Raw genomic sequence first — 14,042 nt, forward strand, 5'->3', positions numbered from 1 at the left:
GTTTTGCTTTTCCTATGCCAATAAAGATACTTCTCCTGTTTAGGGAGGAAGAAGAGTCAGACTTGATGTTTGATACTGCACAGGGAAGCTAAGATCAACATTAGCCCAAGCTGAGGAAATCTAGACCATCACAGTGAGTGATGTGGGTCAGATAGATCAGCAAGGACCTGCTTCATTCTGGCTAAAAATACCATGTCCCAAAATAACATGCACTGGTTGAGTGCTATGTCTAGACACTGACTTCAGTCACCTGTAAGAATTTTTGGAGGAAAGGGGTACATCCATTAGCCACCTTTCAAATCCCGCCCTCCCATGAGCAGCATGGGGTATCTCAAAGCACTCTTAAAGATCTCAAAACAAACAAAAAAAAACAAAACACCAAAAAAAAAACAAACCAAAAAGCTGGACTGGTTTAAACTAGGAACCTGAGACTATCTTTGAAGAGCCTACTGTGCCTGTAGAGTGGTTGGATCTCTGGTAGTGCTAAGGCAGCAATCTGGGGTGTGCTTTCGGAAGACCTTAGTGATTCGAGGTTCTGCTTTCCATTTTGGGATGTGGGTTATTTTTTTAAATTTATTTTTCTTAGTCAGTTAAGAGGACAGTGTCTGGCCCCACAATTTATGACTGTTGGGTAGGACTGTGTTCATAGTTTGGAAGTGTAAAGATGCTTTGTGGTGATGTACCCTTGCCCTTCTGTCATAAGCCATACGCACATAAACTACTCTTATACTTCACCTACAGCCTGCACCCTTGGCAGGAGTTTATCACTTTAATTGCTCTAGAGCTGTTAAAGCCCATAATTCTCGTTTGTAGGAAAGCCCTAAATTCCATCACCAAATCAATGGAACGTTGGGCTCTGAGTGCCTACGGCAAAGTCTGAGGGCCCCATTTGGATGTCCTGTGTTTAACCCAGGTCATCGTGCCAAGCGTTTCCTGCTGGTTGGCTCCGAGATGCTCAATCGACAGGAGACATTCAGCCTTAGGCCATTCAGGAGGTCTACATTCAGTGTGTATGGAGTTCACGCTGATATCCTGTGTGAGTAAAATGCTTTCTGGTTTGGATACTGTTATATTCACAAGGATAAGATTTTTTTCTAGGGCAGTAAAGTTAAACTTTGCAGCCCATAAGCAGAATAAGTAACACCAAGAAAGGTCCTATGTGCTTGTAGATAATATTTTTTTTCCACAGCCTGAGTGGTGTTTAGGAAATGCACTCCATGCTCCTGGCTGACACAATGATGGTCTTGGCACTCTGTGGTGTAGCTTTGACAAACACCTAAATAACTTCTGACCTTTGGTTTGTAAATCACTTAGGTCCATCTTGCGAGTTGTCTCCCTGCTTGCTTTCGCTTAGGCATAAGCAGGTCATTAGCAACTGTGCTTTGGGAAACATTTTCAACCCAGAAGAGCCTGGCTTTGTTTTTTAAAATTTCTCCTGCAAAGATGACATTTTCCAAGCTCTAGTGTCACGTCTGGATGGAGCAGACTACACTCTCTTATTAGAGGCGATGTAAATCCCAGTCACCCTCACAAACATATGGGAACTATTGAAATCCCTTCTGCCTACAAATCATTAATTGGCACTGATGTTCTGAATTCATCATCTTGTCAGCAGGGTTCCTGTTTGAAGAAGGCACTGACAGTAACAGCTGAGCAATTTCTCTCGCTGGGGACACTGAGGTTGTAAATACGACATGGTCTAATCTCCTTATATAATGTGCTTGCTCTCTCAATTAATATAGGCAGCTAGGTAGTAGTTACTGTAAAGAACCCAAACTACTTGGATTTTTACACCTGCTTTAGCAACATGGCCCATTTATCAGCAACTGCTATGGGACAGCTAGAGGTAAATTGTGACTGTTTTGGGACATGTTTATAAAGGACCAGTGTTAAGGTTCATTATTCACAAGAATAAATTGCTGTACTAGTTAATAAGAGAAATGAAAGCAGTTAGTCTGTGAATTTCTATGCTGGTTTCCAGAGTGGTGATTTGGTGCCACTAAAGGACTGATGGTTATTGGCTTTGCCTCGGTTCAGCTGGTACTGTCTGAATGGGTCCTTGAGGAAATGTTCCTGGGCGTTTTCACTAGCTGGAGGATTCCCAGTTTCAAGTCTGTTTGGCCGATTTCAAGTCTCCTAATGATGGTCTCCTCCTTAGCAGGCAGTACTCAACCAAAATTGAGGGCCAGATCCTAAAATGCTGTAAAACTTGATGTAGTGCCACTGAAGTCTGTCTTTATCCATTTAGGGGTTTGGTCAATTTCTTATCTGCCACAGTCTATGCTTTCCTTCTTCCTGCACTGGCATAGGTAAGTTTTATTGTAACTTCAATTTTCTTTGCTTTCTGTATACAGCAGGGCTCACCATTGGGGTTTGTGTAGGAAATGAATAAAGTCACTGTAGAAAGGGCACCTTCTGGCACTTCCCTTTGTATTCATCCTCACCTTCAGCCCAATATGTTCTCAGTGAGAAGCAAGAAGTGCTTATTTTTATGCCTTTAAAGGCTCTGGAGCCCTTGTTACTGGAAGGGAGGGAATGTTGACATGTTGCAGTGGTGAGGTCCTGCTAGTGACCAGGGGGCTGCAGAGTGCCAACTGCGGATGTAATTGGTTTGCAGAGCCTGATATTTTTTCAGCTGTTTTTAGAGCTGAATCACAAATTAATTAAATATTTGAGTAAAAAAAAAAAAGAAAAGAAAAACTGCACTTGAGAGCCAAGCTAAAAAGGTGAGTAATGAGTTCAGGAGGTCGCGAGGCTCTCCTTTCCAAGAATTGGTGCATGCTGCTATTTGAAGAGACATCAAAACGAGTACAGCTGGTTTTAGCCAGCTACAAGATACGGACAAGGATACAGATGTTAGAGGTGGACAAAATAATGGAGGAAAACTCAGTGAAATCTTTCTTCACCCTTGCCTTCTTCTGAGGAAGAACTTTGAAACTGAGGGCTGGAAGGAGGATGGGTTGGGGTACGGTTTTCTGGTTTTAGAAGGGAATTGCTGCTAGAGGGAATTGCTGGATTTTTTTTTTGTAAGACAACTCTAGAATGTTCAAGCCCTTCTGCTGTCTTAAATATTGATGTTTGTTTGATTATTCTTCCCTTAATCAACTTCGCTGAACATACCTCAATGCATTTACAAAACAATATTTATTTTTGCTGATTGTTCATTACTTGTGTTGCAATTCAGCTGAGCTCTTGTCAAGAGAAATGAGAATTTCTTACAGAAAGCAAAGGCTGCAGAAAAACCTTGTGTTCACAGGTCTTCTATTCTTGATATAATTAAAACTAATTGACATAGGTAGCCAGCTTATGTAGATCAGAAGTTTACCTGCCAAATCAGTTCTTGGGTGATTTTGTTGCTGGCTGATTGGGGATGAAGCAGAGTTACTCATCTTCCTCCGAGAGCGGCGCAATCAGCGCAAACATTTGAAGGCATTTTCCCATAGCGGTGACTGCCCCCCTGTTGATCAACTATTGGAAGGATGTTCAGAGACAATTGGTTTTATGCAGCTGTGCAGGAGCAGGCAGGCAGAGGTAGTGACTCTCGGCTGGTGGGTAGCAGAAGGCACTGTCTATAGAGGGTTGGGAGGCAACTGAGGGCTTGCAGAGGCGGTGACGGCAGAGCCACGCTTGATGACTATTGTGTTTCTGTCTCTGCACAGCAGCTATCCCAGAGGCCTGACTTGTGAATGAAGCACATAGCTGATACCACAACCACAATAAAAAAACCCCTATATTTTTAACAAATTCACTGTGTGTGGTTTCCTCAGGTGATGTAGTGCTGCAGCTCAGCTGTTGCATTCCTGGCCCCTTATTTCTAGGAAATGGAAATGCGCTGCTGCACAGGTAACCTTATTTTGGAGCTTGGGCTTTTGCTCCAAAGCAGCCAGTGTTTCTGTTTGCATCTGATTTAGGTGCCGGAAGGGGGCAACTTTTTTCCAACCCCTTCCACAACTTGTTTGCCTCAGGTTGGCTGAATTCTCGCTCTAAACTCCTTGTTACGGATGCTAGAAAGACAGTGTACTGCTAAATCCTGCCTGTCTTGTGGGAGACTTCCCAGCTGGGACTCAGGTGAATAAGGCAAGTGTGCTTTTACCCTTGTGGTGGAGTGGAAAGCAAGCAAAGTCCAGGGATAAAAAAAAAAATCTCTCTTTAATTGTTCTACTGGGAGGTGATTTCATGGCAAGAAAAACATTGATGGAAATATTGAGTATATGGAGAATACTGAATTTGGAAATACAGTTGCCCCTCCAGGGAGTTCTTTGCCCATCATTCATACTTCTCCTGCGTTTTTCTGATTAAAACCAAATTGTCTGGGAGTATAGCATGGTAGGTGTTTATATAATTATGAGCTGAAGTGCCTAGTTAATTTTAATTAGGCACAAAACCAACCAGTGTCAGAATAGCTGAGTTTTTTGGCCACACAGTGTGTATTATCTTTTCAAATGTAAAGAAAAATCACTTGAATGCTACATTTCAGCAAAAGGCAGTTGTCACTGCAGGGGGAATGGGTTTTATTCTGTAGAGAGGTGCATGCATTTAGGGGTGTTGTTCTGCAGCTGAAATAATTAACAAGAGCAGGGAAATGTTTTCCACAGATCAAAACTGTGTTGCAACAGGATTGGTTAAATATTACTCTCTTCTTTGTTTTATTTTGCATGTGTATTTGCCTTCATTATAGGAGGTATGGTATCCGTGTATGTGCAATATATCGTGCTTTGCTAATGAGTTGTAACCTTCTGCACTACTTTGTATGCTCGTAACCCTGATGACTCTGAAGATCTTTCCTCATTCTGCAGCGATGCTTTTAGGCCATTACTTTGACCAACTTAACCTTACTGTTCTTTGCAGTGTGGCTGCTGTGCAGTCACCTTCCAGAAGGACAGTTAAAGAGTACTACTTTTATTCCTCCCACAAAGTATAGATTGAGCAGTGCAAATGAAATAAGGTTTGGGAATGGCTCCGAAAGTGTAAACTGTGAAGGTCATGTTTGCTTCTTAGCCATAAGATATTTTGGGGCAGATCTTAGCATAGGCTTTTTAGTCCAGTCCTAGATAACTAGCTGATATTTACTTGAACACTGACTTTGGTTTTAGCATTCTTGAATATAGGATATCCATTGGTAGCTTAGGGAATTTCTTAAATTATGGGATAGGAGAGGTGTTGCAGGAGAAAAGGAGTGTTAGCCATGGTGCTTTTAGGTTCCTTTGATTGCCACCTTTGACTTTTAATTGCTTGGAAACAGCTTGCTTATTAATTGCAGGTTTTAGAAACAATTAAGGACTCTGGAGAAATACTAAGGATAAAGTATGTGAATGCTGGTTGGCAATGCAGTGAATTTAATTGCCTTGATTTAAGATATGGCTGTCCCATTGCTGGAAGCTGCTGCTGGGTCTGCAGAACTGGATAGTCTGCCCATGAGCTGATGTGACCAATGGAGGGCTTGTCCCTGGCCGAGGGCACTATCCGTGGACGGTGATCTTTAGCAGAAGGGTGGCTGCAACCTCTCGAACTGCCAAGGGTCTGCCAGAGCTTGTTTGTCAGAACCCTCATTCCACCTAATTTATATGGGGTATTAAAATGAAGTTGTACTATTGTGTTTTGTTCATAATTCGGGTTTTCAGTTTTGTGTTTCTGGTTTAGAAACACTTAGTAGTAGTTAATGATGTGTTGACATTCTAGTAATAAGCTTTTCTCTCTGCATGCTTTACGTCTTCACCATTTTAACTTGCTTTGGGTTAACACTGAGATTGAAATCCAGGCTCCAATGAAGGAGGCTACAGTTGTGCCTTGTATGAACAGATTCACAGCTTACTTTTTATTTCACTTCTTTAGCTGGATAAACTTGTCTCCTGTATAAGGTAAGTGTTCAGTAGACGGCAATAAGAGCAAAAAGACTGCAACACAGATGTCTGCAGAAAGAGGCGAATCTACTCTTCATGTAAACAGAGATGCCCATTTATTTTGCTGGAAGTTTGCTCATTTTCTATCACTGAAGAAGTTAATCTAGTATAGACACGATGGTATCCATGAACAACAAATGGTTAAGGTTGTATTGAGCATGGTACTGATGTGCTTCCATTTTTTATTTCCCTCAGGGTGGCTGTGAGGTTGTTAATACTGGAACAAACTTGAAGAGTGAGGCTAGGTGTTACATAAACCCCAAACTGTATACCCAAAACAGATTAAAGAAAAAGAAGATGAAAGACAATGCCGGGCTTGTGGATGTCCCTTACTACTTTTGTATACCTGTCTTACCTTTATAAATCTATGTCCTTAAAAAAAACAGCTGAAGTTTGAAGAATTGGAATTTAAGATGACAACTTTCTTACTGTAAATGACAGTCAAGTTAAGGCCAAGGAAATTCCTCCTCCCCGCCCCCTGAAAATCCAAGCTCTAAGAGCTGCAACTCAGTGGCATTATCAGGACAAATCCACTGTCTGGGGGTGAACAAGGCTGTCCCTGCGTGCATGCCTCCCTGCGCCATCCAAGGTTATGTTCCTGGAAGCAGGGTGGGTGGGAGAGGATACACATCAGCAGAGCATCTTCATCTGCATCTTGAGCCTGGCATCCTTGCATAGCCCGCTGTGGTGGTGATGGTGGTGGGCTCAGCTCCCATGGAAGGCTTGCCTGGCCAGTGTGGCACAGGAGGCAGCGCCAGCTTGGGATGTGACCTCTTCTTGTGGTGAGACTCAATGGTGTATCCTGAGTCAAGTCCTCATGGTAGGCTTTGAGTGGCTTGTGAGTAGTTTCGCCGGCACTTCAGATGTGACTGTTGCAGTGTGAGGAAAGAAATAGTTAACACAGACTATTAAAAGCATTTCCAGGTCATACAAAGGGTTTTTCTATGTTGGATCTTGAAGGATCTACTTTAAGAAGGAGGTCAGGGTCACTATTCCCTATTCAAAAAATGACAGCCTTGGGCCGGAGGCCAAGTTGTTCAGTGCCAGCCAGAGGCTAGAGCCTGAACCAGGGCTCTGGGTGTCAGTGCTGTACTTGATTCCATGTGCTCCTTTTATGGTCTTAGACTAACCTAAAACCCCTGTAAGATCATTTATCTCCGTTCAATGGATTCATTGGGAAGTGACAACAAACTTACCATTCCTCTAGAGCTGGAATTTGAACAGAAGTTGTCTTTGCAAAAGGCTTGCTTTTGTACCTCAATTAGATGCTTTCCTTCCAAAAAACATTTGGCATGGAGGTGCATTTTCTGAGCAGGACTCTCATGTCAACTGGAGCCTCTGCCTAGAGTGGAAGCTGTGCCGAGGAGACAACTCTGCCTGAAGGTCCCTTCTGCTGCCAAAGCCTCAGCGTTATTGAGTACCAGACTCTCTGCGTATAGATAAAAAAGCATCCCCTGCCCCAGCAGACTCTCCAGTCCCTCTGCACATGTGTGACTAGTTTTACTTGAATAAAGTGAGCCTGTCTAGGGAGCCAACATGGTCTTTATTAAACTCCAGAGTCATGGTTACCATACACCGAGTGAAATGGCTGCCTCCTGCATGGTCATAAGGGTTGCTCTGCTATGGTACTAATTCCCCAAATAATGCATTAGAGGTCTTACACTGAGTTGGACAGTCTGTCATCCTATTGCAATGATGACAGAGGTCACAGCGTTGCCTTCAAAAGGTGCTTGGAAAGAAAGCTTTTTAATTACTGCAGAGCCAAAGGAAAAGCTGCTCCCTATGAGTGTGGGGAATATGCTAATTTGGTATTCGGCAGAAGCAGCCTGTGCGTTGCAGCTTCCCAGCTCCAAGCTGCTTTGCAGATAGCCTGCAAGCCAGGCAGTGACAGAGCCAGAACCGTGGACTTCATTACTGCCGGGGCTCTGTGCAGGTCTGAGAAGCGCCAGCAATGATGGGATCTTGGGACAGGAGCCAGTGTTTTATTAGTATAAATCCAAGGCAATTGGGCATGTTAATTACTGGAAGAAATCCACAGGAGGGAGGAAAGGGTTCAGGATGATGGGGAGGTGCCGTGGTTAATTGCTAAGGTCCACGGATGCCTTGTGACCCTGTGCTGGTGGGATTTCCTGCATTGCAATGGTTGACTTGCAGCAGATTAAGTATTATCTCTCCAGGAAGAAACCTCTAGAGCAAAGTGTCTGCAGAGGAGTTTGAGGTAAAAATGGCTAAAGGCTCAGAGAGTACTGTGGCAAAACCAGTCATGGGACCCTCCAGTACCAAGTCAGACGTTGCTCAGGGCTTTTGCATGCATATGAGTGTGCTGGTGGGGGGTGAGCGTACAGATGATGGGATTTCACTCTTCCTGTCCTATCTGGTTTTGGGGGCTGCTTTTTGCCTGAGCACCTGATGTTCTTTCGGTGCCAGAGCAGGTGATCGGCAAGAGACTCATCCTGGAAGTGAAATGCATGGAAATGGCTACAAACCTCTGCAGAACAAGGCAGGTGTCTGTCTTGCAAAATAATCTTTCCCTCTCTGCCTAGCCAAAGTCCTCAGTCAGGCTCAGATAAAAGCTTTTCTCCCCTTCCCATGCACAAGGCTGGCCTGTATTATTTATTTATTTGTAAAGCCTTTTTTTTTTTTTTTAGAAGAGCTTTTACATTATTTTTATTTGCTCTCACAGTTCAAGCATGATTTAATATGTCAAAACTAGTTTGCTTAGCTGGCCTTGATTGTCTTGCATACTTCCACTAAAACAGGGCAGTCATCCTTCCAGGCATGCTGCTGCCCAGACAAATGAAGTGTCACGGCAGCTAGGACCTGCTCTCCTGTTGTGACAGTGGTAGCATCCTCTGAGAAAGCCAGCAGCAGGGAATTTAGATGGGGGCAATGCCTACACACACAGCTTGGGTCAGAGCAGTGCGGGCCCACGCAGGCAGATGCAGAGAAAAGCTTATGCTCAAGACACTTAATCAATCATTCAGGTGCAAAGGCATTTTGGTCCAGATTGAGAGTCTAGCTAGTACCAGAGAGAAACTGTCCTGTTGGTGCCTGCGCTGGCAAGCCTGGCAGAAATAGCACTCAGAGCCCTTGCTGCAGGGTTGTGCTGCCAGGCTAATACATGTGGGTGCAGGTTTCCTGGCAGAAGTGAGTGCAGTGTGATCTTGTGCTTTCTGTAGTCAGTGGGGATTTTATCATTGATTTTGGTGGAAGGGTGATGATAATCCTTTATAATATATTCTTAACAACGAAATGATTTCCTGGCCTAGATCTATATTAAGTGTTGCACTAACTGCCAGCAGAGCACAGCCTATAGGATAGAGATTTAGTTCATAATAATTGATGTACTTCAGATCAGACCTGTTTCTCAGCAAATGATCTCCTCTAAACCTCCCAAATATCAGAGAGTTTCTGGCTCTTTGTGGTTGTCTTTTTTTATCTCATGCAGGGGGACACAGGCTAAAGTTTGTCCATGTGTTTCTGCACTGTGTTTCATTGAAAAGAGTAGGGAAGAAGTTTTGAGTCACTCGTCACTCTTATTACAGTTTAAAATGGCATGTCAGCCCTTCAAGCCTGCTTGCAGGACTTGGTGCATCATAGGAAGCCTTCCCTAAGCTGCTGCTGTGGTGCTGTATGCTCAACTGACTCTCGCTTCGCACTTGGCATCCTCATCATTGATGTCTTTGGGCTCTTGCCTCCTGGATGTGTTGGTAACACAATACTCAGCAGTCAGGTCAGGCATCTCCTGGTGCTTTTTTGCTAGTGTGCTATGAAGGGTTTTCACTCTCTGGTGTGTGGGATGGCTGCCAGCTGGAAATCTGGTGCTTAGGGACAAGTAAAATGATTGTATGAGTCTGTTATTGACTGAGCTCTGAGCGTGGCTAATGGCATTGACAAGAGCTGTGTCATCGTGATGGTGAAGGCAGCGAGTTCGGTGCTGGCTGTAAAATGTAGTGTGTTAAGTGCAGTGGTAGATGGGGGGGCAGTGCCCCCTGCCAGACCCTGCCCTTCCAAAATATTGTAGGGTACTGTTTGGTTTGGTGGCCTCCCAGCAAGTCCCAGGGCAGAAGGGTGGCTGGGGAGACCCAAAAAGTCTTCTTTTTTCCTGGGTTTTTTTTTTTTTTCCAAGGTAAGACCTTGGTGTATAAAGCAGTTGGCAACTTGATCCCATAACTGTGTGAACTTAGAGTTGAATGTATGCTCTTACAAAAGGTGTTTCTCATGATGCCTTCTGTGTCTCGAGTCATGCCTGTACGTGCAAGTAGTTTGCCGCACTTTGTGTGTGCTGTGCACATGACTAAGAAAACAGTGCTTCTAATGTGGCATGTGTGTTTGCTTTGAGCTAACAGGAAGATGAGTATTTTACAAGAAAAACAAGACCAGCCCAAACTAGAGTCAGTGTTGTCAGGTGGAGGCATTTGCTTTTAGGTTGCAGGCATAAAAGCATTCACTTAAGTTCCAGTGTACATTTTCAGCAAGCTTGTTGTAAGTGTTTTGCCACTCTGATTGGAGAGAAACCAAGGCTGTGCAACAGTCGTGCTGCAGTTATGTCTGTAGGACGTCTGAGTCTGCAGAGACATTGTGGGATTTAGACGGAGGCACATTGTCACTGCCTGCGTGCTGCTGGCAGATGGGTGAGGGCCTGTGGAAAGCCAACCTAGACCATTTCTGGTTGTGGAGTTCCCTTCTGTTTTGCATTGTGTACATGCATGCGAACAGCATGGGCTGTGAATACAGAGAAATAAAAATATTCTTTCTGAAAGTTTATTGAGCAAAGGCTTCTGGTTTAACAAATTCAAATTTTACATGTTCCAAAGACTGATTTCCAGATGCCATTGGGAAGAGTGTCGGGCCACATTCAAATTAGCCTTATTGTTCCATAATATCTTACTGGAGTACAAGGTTAATTAGCACCATAGGCAATATGCATTATTCATCACAGCAATCAGGCTTTTCTTCTGTTGGGCTGTTGTATGCTGCAAATGGTTTTCCTTCCAATAACAAATCCTTGATATATTATTTTCATATTTAATCCTGCCAAATAATATTTGTGATATATAAATTATGTGGGCACTCTGATGCTGATGGAAAACATTTTAGGTGTCAAAAGGACTAATCTTAATGTTTAACTCCTGGCTTGCTTGGGCATAGAGCTCCAGGACCATGGGAGATACAAGATGATTTTATTAATGCCCATCTTCAATCTGACCCAAACTGCGGATAGCCCTAGTGATGTCAGCAGTGCTGTGTTTTACATCAGTAGTGTTTTCAGTGCTAACTATCAGCAGTATCTCACTGCAGGTGTGAAGTACTGAAGTCTTGTTGCTGCTATGGCACCGTGGCTGCTTGCAATATCCCAGCACAGATCTTGAGCATCTCCATTCCTACCCCGAGGGTTGAGTCTGGGAAAGGTTCTTTCTAGCAGGGCTCCTTCAAGCATAAGGGCTAAATATGAGGTGCCTTTGGCTACCTCCCAGTGCCAGGGTCCTTGCCCTGCTCCAGGGTCCCACAGGGGCTGCAGCTGCGAGCAGGGGAGATGCTGTCTCGCTGGTTTGCACAAGGTCTAGCGAGTGGTGGCTTTCACTTGCAAAGCCTGTTCGTGGTGCATAGGGTTTGGCCTGCCTTTCTCAGTTCAAGAAACCAGCACTACCTTGTCCTCAGCTGGTAGTGAGTCCACTAGAGGAGAGTCATGTAGGAGGAGGAGTTACACAGTGCTGTGATTCATCTGATCCTTCCTTTCCCTAAAGGCAAGGCACTTTCACCCCTGATATCCTGCTGCCTTCCTTGTCCAGCATTCAGGAGGCTGAGTCACTCTCGTATCCTGAGATTACAGTGCTGCAGGTGCCTATAGCTTCCAGAGCAGCACTTAGAAAACACGGTGAGCTGCAGTGATCCCTCTCTGTCACAGTGTCCACTTAAAGAATAATATTAATCTGAAAGATCTTTGGGATGTCTTTCACTGCTGCTTTCTAGCTCTGACATTTCGCCCTGGCTGCCTTCTGGAGGAGTTTTCCAGCTTTCTGTCAGCTGTACACACGTGTATTAAGTGCATAGATAGGTATTAGGAGGGAAAAATGAGATACAAGGGCTAGGTGACTTGCTGAAGGTCCCACGAACCAATTTTGATGGAGTCAGGAGGCTCAGGCTTCCTGCTTCTGCCATCCTTGCTTCAAGATCATTAGCAATTCCTCTGATCTCTCTTGCTATCCTGAAGAGGATTTAGGCATGCTCTTGCTTTCTAACATGAGATGGTGTAGCCTCCTTGCACAGCTGGGCATGCCTTGCGAAGTGATGCTGTGCTGGGGGTGTAACTTGAACTGACATGGCTGGAGGATAAATATGGCAGAGTTTTACCTTAAATAGCCTGCGGCAACAAATCCACTGCGCTATGCCAGCCTCGCTGAAGCAATGGCGAGGAATGCTCGAGATTCCTTTGTGTTCAAATCGGCAAGTAAATATTTTCCAGCAACCCTGACTCACTTCCCTTCTCCCCCTCTTGTTTTGTATGTGCATTGTTTTCCCCTCCCGAGTTTCCCTTTAGGAGGAACAGAGCACTTTGCTTAGGTGACTGCTTTGCTGCTTGCCTCCTCCCGGCTGGGACAGAGGGGAATTTCAAGGGCACAGTTTTTGCAGTCTAATGCAGAACACAATGTTGGTTTTGTGTCAGATAATAGAAAATGAACACGTGCTTTGAAAGTGAGTACCCTGGTGTGTCCGGGGCTTTCTGGGACAGTTTGGAAACAGCTTCTCAGTGAGAACAGGCAGGTGGATAAATGCCCAAATTACACTTGTCTGTCAAACAACTGGCAAATGTCTCTGGCCCTTGATTTAGGTGCTGTTGTGATATAAACAAATGAGCAGTCACAGGAATGTAAAGAGGTGATGATGGGTATTATTCTTTTCCCCTGATTGTTACCCACTGCTTTAAAACAAGTAGCTGAGATGCCTTTCAGGAGACCTCTGCTCTTGCATGAAACTGCATTTGTAGAGTAATTTGGATTGCTTCAGGTTAAAACAGAAGGGTATACACACAATGTTTGCTTAAAAGTTGATTATAGGCAGCAGAATAATAAGTAAATTGTACCTAAAAAATATAATTATGTAAATTACCAAAAGTGAAATGGCTTTGTCAGCTTAGTCTTTAAGACTCTCATCAATAACTTATGAGCTTCAGTAAATGTGCAGTGCTCATATGCTGCTTTGCACACTGTTATGACATAAAGGCAAAGGAATTTAATTTTTTTTAAGCATTCCTGGGGACAAAAAAAAAATTCACAGCAATCAGTGGTGTGTAAATTTAGCGTTGTGTTGTAGATCAGTGTGGTTGAAAGTATTAATGAGAGAAAATCTTCTGCAGATGCTGTGTCCATAGATCTCTGAAATAGCTTGTGGGGGCAAAGACTAGATTGTGTGGCTGGTAAATAATACAAAAGCTTCGCTCCCTCTCCTCCCCTCCCTTTTCTTAGGTTTATATGACATGAAGCACTACTTGAAAATAGCGTGGTGTTCAGTCTGTACCGGAATATAACAAAAGCCATCGTTGTTCCAGAGAAAAGTTACATTTCTGTTGTGTTCTGATTTTTGAAGTAATTGGTCTATAGGTCTATTCAGTCTGAAGGGGTGAAAAAACTAATAATTGCCACAACTGGCTGGCATCATGAGTGGAGAGAGAGCCATGAAATCGGGGGGTACGCGTGGTTGCCTTGACCACGTCGATATAACCAGGAACTTGAGAATTTATCTCTGTTTCAGATGTGCTTAAAAATACAAACAGTGCATATACCTGATGGCCCTACCAGAGGAAGGGGAGGTCTGTCCCACTGAGCAGGTGCTCAGAAGAGAGCCGGGGTTGGGGCATGGCACACCAGGCAAGCTTACTGACATATCATTTGGCAGGCATCGTGGGGGCTCTCTGGTATCTTTTCCTGGGACTTTCATCCCATAAATGTTTTATGTCTACTTATTAAAGAAGAATGTGGTGCTGGCACTAGGTGGGACTGACCTGTGATTTCCTGAAAATGGCCCCATAAACTCAGGTTTATCCTCTTTTTTCTGTGCTAGATTTTGGACTCTGCTTTGATTTCCACCGCTGCCCCCCCCCCCCCCCCCCCCCCTCGCCCCGCGGCCGAAACTCCACAACAG

This window comes from Fulmarus glacialis, unplaced genomic scaffold (assembly GCF_000690835.1).
Source record: "Fulmarus glacialis isolate BGI_N327 unplaced genomic scaffold, ASM69083v1 scaffold22325, whole genome shotgun sequence".
Taxonomy (NCBI): Eukaryota; Metazoa; Chordata; class Aves; order Procellariiformes; family Procellariidae; genus Fulmarus; species Fulmarus glacialis.